The sequence below is a fragment of the Jaculus jaculus genome, chromosome X (assembly GCF_020740685.1).
Source record: "Jaculus jaculus isolate mJacJac1 chromosome X, mJacJac1.mat.Y.cur, whole genome shotgun sequence".
In the NCBI taxonomy this organism is placed as follows: Eukaryota; Metazoa; Chordata; class Mammalia; order Rodentia; family Dipodidae; genus Jaculus; species Jaculus jaculus.
The window spans coordinates 145553415-145560341 of NC_059125.1; positions in this window are offsets into that span (position 1 = coordinate 145553415).

The window sequence follows — 6927 nt, forward strand, 5'->3', positions numbered from 1 at the left end:
GAGGAAACAAAGGGGAGAGGAGGGAAAAGATGGAGAAAGAGCAAAAACAACAACAACAAAAAAGTTTAAAATACAATATAATGAAACTTAGTTCTGTGTATGCTAATAAAAATAAGCAGTTCATTGCCATAACCATTTAGCAACCTCATCCCATACTCATAAAAATTTTAAAAATAAATTTCTAAAAGTCATGTTGGGGGCTGGAGTGATGGCTCCGTGGTTAAAAGTGCTTGTGTGCAAAGCCTAATGGCCTGTGTTCAATTCCTGGTGTCCAGGTGAACAAGGTGGTGCATGTGCCTGGAATTCATTTGCAAAGCCAAGAGCCCTCGGTGTGCCCATTCTCATTCTCTCTCTCTCTCTTGGCAAATATTTAAATAAAATTATATTTTTAAACTCATGGTGGCACAAGAGCTTATGATCCCAGCATAGAGGAGGAGGAGGAGACATGCATAACCTTGGAGGTTACTGGCTGCTTGAGGAGCTTCAGAGCAGTGAGACACCCTGTGTCAAAAAAATAATAATAAAATTTGGACAGTATTCCTTCTTCACATTATCCTCTGGCCTCAACAGACATTTACACACAGGTGCACACCCAAATAAATACAATGACACATGCACACAAATATGAGAGACAACAGGAGAAAGGATAGATAGACTACATACCTCCTTCCAGATCAATAAGTATTCAGTCTCTTGCAAATCATTTTTGCTGTCTTTATTATTCTCATCAACAATCCTTTTGAGTAATTAAATTTAGAGGTATAGACAGCCCACTATAGAATCAGAGGATAGAGAAACCCAGGTTGACTCTGAAGAATGGCATGGGAGATAAGGCTAAAGAAGAAAATGAAACCTGGCATGGTGGGGCTCACTTGTTTAAGTACAGTCCTCATGAGGTTGATATAGAAGGATCAGTGTGAGATCAAGGGCAGCCTGGGCTATAGAGTGAGTTCCAGGTCAACCTGGGTTATGTGAGACCCTGTTTTAAAAATGAAGAGGAAGGAGAAGAAGAGGAGGAGAAGGAGGAAGAGGAGGAGGAGGTACAAGTAAAAACTGTACTGATATGCTTATTTATGCTTAAATCCTACATCCAGTTGAGGTTCTCAAAAGTGACATGGGAGGTAGTGGAGATTTCTTAGTGGTTAAGGCATTTGCTTGCAAAGCCCAATAACCCCAGTTCAATTCTCCTGTACTCACTTAAAGAGAGATGCACAAAGTGGTACATACATCTGGAATTTGTTTTCAGTGGCTGGAGGCCCTGGTGCATCCATTCTTTTGTCTCTGGGTTTGCAAATAAGTAATAAATAAAATACTTTTTAAACGTAACATGGAATAAATGAAACAAGGGAACAGTAATCATTATGGAACAGAGAAAAAGCCAAGAGCTCAAAGAACTTACTGTGAATGGCCTGTGCCTTGAATGCTGATAACAGAGAGAAATATTTCTGCTAGGAGTAAAAGATGGACATTGGATTTAAGAAAGTGAACCAGAAAAGAATCCGACTTCAGAGATATTGGCATTCCCCACATCGTTGCATTGGCCTTCAACTACTAGATATGGCTAGCCCCATTAAAAAGCAATGCTAACTTCAAAGAACTAAACATTAGTTATTCAAAGAAATTGAAAGAAGTTATTTTTTAATTAAAATAAAAAACCAATAGGAGCAAAATACAGTGAATAATACATATCATAAGAATTTTCCATGGACTAAAAAGATATTTGAGATAATTACTTCTCCATAGTCCTCCCCCAAAAAACCCAAGCAGCATCAGTTCCATAATGAAGACAAAAACTCCAATATAACAAAATGTACAGAACTTAGACTATAATACTATAGTGAGAGGAAAACTAATGGAACTTTGAAAAGCAGTGGAAGTAAGTCGACTACAAGGTAGAGGGAAGATGAGGTTAGAAAAACTAACTATGCATAAACATTACTGAAAATATACCAAACATTAAAAGGAAAACATAAATTATACTAATTAATAACAGAAGATATATTCAAATGTAAATGAAATGCCTGAAAACCAGACAGAGGACATTCAGCTCACCCAGAATGGATGCTTCTGAGGAATGAAGTGAAGGCTAACAAAGGCTGGAATGTGGGGATAAAAGTGACACATTTTATCACAGGGGAAAAAAATGGTACAGAACATTCAGCATGAGAACTTATCTGGAACAAGTTGAATTCCAAAGATAAATAAAGATACATATGGGCATTCAAGAAGAAAGAACAAGGGCATCACTCACAATGGACGTTCTATTCTTTACTTGCCAGGACAGATTAAGCTTTATACTAGACAAGTTCCCCTGTTTAAAGAAAAGCTAAAAAATGAACAAAATATAAGAAACTATTGTTTCCTGCAAGTGAGAACAAACACTTCAGAACTGAGATGCCCAACACAAGAGAACCAAATTTTCTCACCACTAAAATCAGGCTAACTGTAGGCCCAGACTCATTCCTGAAGCATAGAAACAAAGTTAGTATAGTGGTGTTACTGAGTAAAAAAAAAGCAAACAGGAGTGTTTGAGCCTGTTGAAATGTCTAGAAATAATACAGCAGAAAACTCCAGTGTCAAGTGATGTGCAACGTTAACCACCAAAACTTTCTTCCCCTTGAGGTTTTCACTGTGCAGAAGATTATGCAAGCATTCAGTAAAACTTCATGATTGCAAATTACAAATCTTAGACATTAATAACTAACAATTTCTAGACTCTATAATTCACAGACAGTTCTGAATCCCAACCAAACAGAAGACTTATGATTTATAAGTAAAGTGTATTCTAAATAATATTTAATAGGTTTATGCAAACAGCCTAAACACAAGGCAGTTAGCTTCCCGTTGTTGGGATAAAACACCCAACCGAAAGCAGCTTATAGAAGTAAAGGATTAATTTCAGGCTTACAGTTTCCAGGAGAAGCTTCATCATGGCAGAAGAAGATGCCCACTTTATCATACAACCACAGCAGCTGAGAGAACAGCAACACTGAGCAGACTCTCAAGACTGATCTTAAACTCAACCCCCCAGTGACGCACTTCCTCCAGTACAGCCCCACCTGCTGGTTGCTATGAACATTTTTTAAGTACAGAAAAAAAATTATTGGAAATCTTTTGAATACATTTTGAAGTGGTGCTCTTATTTCCAAAGTACACTGAAGGATACTGGAGGAGGGGTCTTTGTCACCTGGAGGCAAATGATGGGTCCCAGTTACATTCGGGGTGCGGCAGGGCTCAGTCTACAGCTTTTCTCTGCCACTGTATAAGGCTGAGGAGTACCAACCACTCCAAGATTGCTTCCTCAGCTTTCTGATGGAGTCTGGGAGAAAGGCTGTTGCCCAGAGACCATGATTGGCAAGCAGAGGACTGTTTTATCCAATTGTTAACAGGCCCTTCCATGCAACACAAACACATGTAGCCATGGGAAACATTTGTGTTTAAACCACAATGGTAGCATTCAAGTAATTTGAATTCTTGCCTCAAATAAAACCATAAATATTAACATACTTTTAGGAAGTAATCAAAATACATATACTCGGGCTGGAGAGATGGCTTAGCGGTTAAGCGCTTGCCTGTGAAGCCTAAGGACCCCGGTTCGAGGCTCGGTTCCCCAGGTCCCACGTTGGCCAGATGCACAAGGGGGCGCACGCGTCTGGAGTTCGTTTGCAGAGGCTGGAAGCCCTGGCGCGCCCATTCTCTCTCTCTCTCTATCTGTCTTTCTCTCTGTGTCTGTCGCTCTCAAACAAATTAAAAAAAAAAGTTTAAAAAAAATGCATATACTCAACAATGTAAGATGAAAAAGTCTAGAATTCAATAAATTTTTTCTAGACATGCTAAAAAGTATAAAAATGGATTCTGGAGCAGAAGAAATAAAATACGTCAGGATTGGACACATGGCTTAGCAGTTAATTCATTTGTCTACACAGACAAAGCACCCAGGTTCGATTCCCCAGGACCCACATAAGCCAGATGCACATGCATATGGAGTTCATTTGCAGTGGAAAGAGGCCTTTGTGTGCACATTCTATCTCTGTGTCTCTTTCTTCTCTCTCTCTCGTTCTCTCTGCTTACAAATAAATAAATACAAATTTAAAAATAGTCATTTAACAAGAAGACAGTGGAAACATATTGAGATATGAAAAGAATGATGACAATATTACAACAAAATGATTACAATGTGAACATATATGCAGGAAAGCAAAAATTAAATGAAGTAGAAATATTAAAATACATAAACCAATTTTTGAGCTGAAGAAAAGATAGTACTGAAATAACATCTCAAAGTAATTTAACAATTCAGACTAAAAGTATGTGAACTTGATTACAAGTCAGTAAAAGGTATTTACTCAAAACCACAGGCAGAAATACAGATGCCTAATAAATATTTTATAAAGTGTTGTTCCTCTATATCCATCAGAGAAAAGAAAATTAATTAAAACCACTTTGAGATTCCATCTCACTGTAGTGAAAATTGCTATAATAAAGAAAACAAATGAAAAGGGCTGAAGATATGGCTTCATGATTAAGGTGCATGCCTGTGAAGCCTATCGTCCCAGATTCGATTAACCACATAAGCCAAATGCACAAGGGGTGCATGCATCTGCAGTTCGTTTGCAATACCTGGAGGCCCTGGAAGGCCCATTCTCTCCCTCCCTCTCTCTCTTTCTCTTTCTCTCTCTCTCCATCTCTCTAATAAATAAATAAAAATAAATTTTTTTAAAATTTCATTTATTAGTTTTCTTTTCAGTAAATACAAGCAGTTTGGTACCATTATTTAGGCTCATCTGTGATCTACCCCTCCCATTAGACCCTCCTTGTTAATGAAAATGGGTCGTGCATTGTGGAGTCAGCCCCCAGTTATTGGTATGATAAATGTCCCTGCAAATCATGACCCAACATGTGACTCTGACATTCTTTCTGCCCCCTCTTCCGCAAGATTTCCCTGAGCCATGTTGGGTTCATTTTTGGTCTGCTTCAGTGCTGAGGTGTTGGGGGCCTCTGAGGCTCTGGCTCTCTGCTTTGGTAGGAGTTGATTTTTCTCTGTGTTGGTCTCCTTCCCCTTTGTGCTGGTATCCGGTTCACAGGAAAACATCACCCTTGCTTATTTCGCCAGTTGTCGTTAGTTTCAGTTGGGCCCCTTTTGAGGTATGTTGGGGCAGCTCTCTTCTTAGGATCTGCATCTATCTGGAAAAGAAAAGCAGATTCTCCAACGGAGAGTAAGTTAGCACCCGGAAAATTGAGATAAGACTTACTTTTTTGATAGACATTATGGTAGGTTTAGGCCCTCTTATACCCCGTGATTGATGGTAGCTTGATATTGTAGAGTGGGCTTGTGTTTGGGTATGGTTCTGACTTGTTTCCCAGCTCCAGCTATGGGTCTAGTACCACTGAGTGGATCAGTTAGCCAAATCAAGAGCAATTGATTCCTCACCATGGCTGTGTACCACTATTGCACTTGTGTGGGCATCACATCCGGTTATTTGTTGCTAATTAGGTTAAACAATGTATTGCTTGGACAGATCTTGGTCATTTCCCCCAGTCGCCTATGTAGCGCCTTCTGGCACTAGACACGCTGACTGTCTGGGGACTGACTCTCTCCTGGCTTCCAGCCATGTCATTCCATTTTACGCCTCAGCTGCGCATGGAGTCTTCAGCAATAGGGTCTTACCACTGGCCTTTGGTGGGTCATCAAGTAAAATGGGGCACAGAGTTAAACAGGCAATTCACAGAGGAAGAGATACAAATCGCAAACACACACCTAAGAAAATGTTCATCATCCCTAATCATCAGAGAAATGCAAATTAAAACAACTATGAGATTCCACCTTACCCCAATAAGGATAGCCAACATCAAAAGGTCAAATGAAAATAAATGCTGGTGAGGATGTGGAGAAGCAGGGACACTCATTCACTGTTGGTGGGAATGCAGGATGGTACAACCACTTTGGAAAGCAATATGGAGACTCCTGAAAAAGCTGGCTATAGAAATACCAACAGACCCAGTTATACCATTACTGGGCATCTACCCTAAAACCTTCAAACCAAAAGCCAGAGAGATTTGCTCAACCATGTTTGTAGCAGCTCAATTCGTAATAGCTAAAAGCTGGAATCAACCAAGATGTCCATCATTAGAAGAATGGATAACAAAGATGTGGTATATCTACACAATGGAATTCTATACAGCAGTAAGAAAAAACGACATAAAGAAATTTGAGGAAAAATGGTTGAACCTGGAACAGATCATTCTCAGCGAACTTACCCAATCACAGAAAAAAAATTGACACATAGTCTCACTCATCTGCAACACCTAACCTGAATCTGCCCAAGATGCCTTACATACCCAGCAAGCAGCAAGCACCTCATGGACTAGACAATAAGATGGATGGGAAGGCAGGAAGGGAATCAAAGGGTGGAAAACAGTAATCCAGACCCAAACGGCAATGGTACCATAAAATTCTACTTCCTAGAAGACAGACCAAATGGCTGAACCTTCACTAGACCCTTACAGGAAACACCTGAACCACAAGACACTGGAGAGGGTAGGATCAAAACTGACCTAAATCTCCTACATCTTCCCTCCCTCCCTCTCCCCCTCTCCCCTCTATCTCTCTCCTCTCTAACTCTTGTATATTAGTTATCTTTTTCCTCAATTTCTTAGTGGACACTGACCTGTAATCCCCACTTCCAGCTTGGGCCTACCATCCACAATGAGCTTTTGATCAGAGAAACCTACAAGGTTTCCCAAAATAAAATATTTTTAAAAAGTTAAAAAGTAATAAAAATAAGTGACAGCTACTGATGTAGAGGATGTGGGCAAAGAGGAACCCATATTCATTGTTGATAGGAATGGAAACTGATGCAAATCCTATAGAAGTCAGTGGGTGGAGTTCTCCAAAAGCTAAAAATTAAATTACTACATGATGCAGCT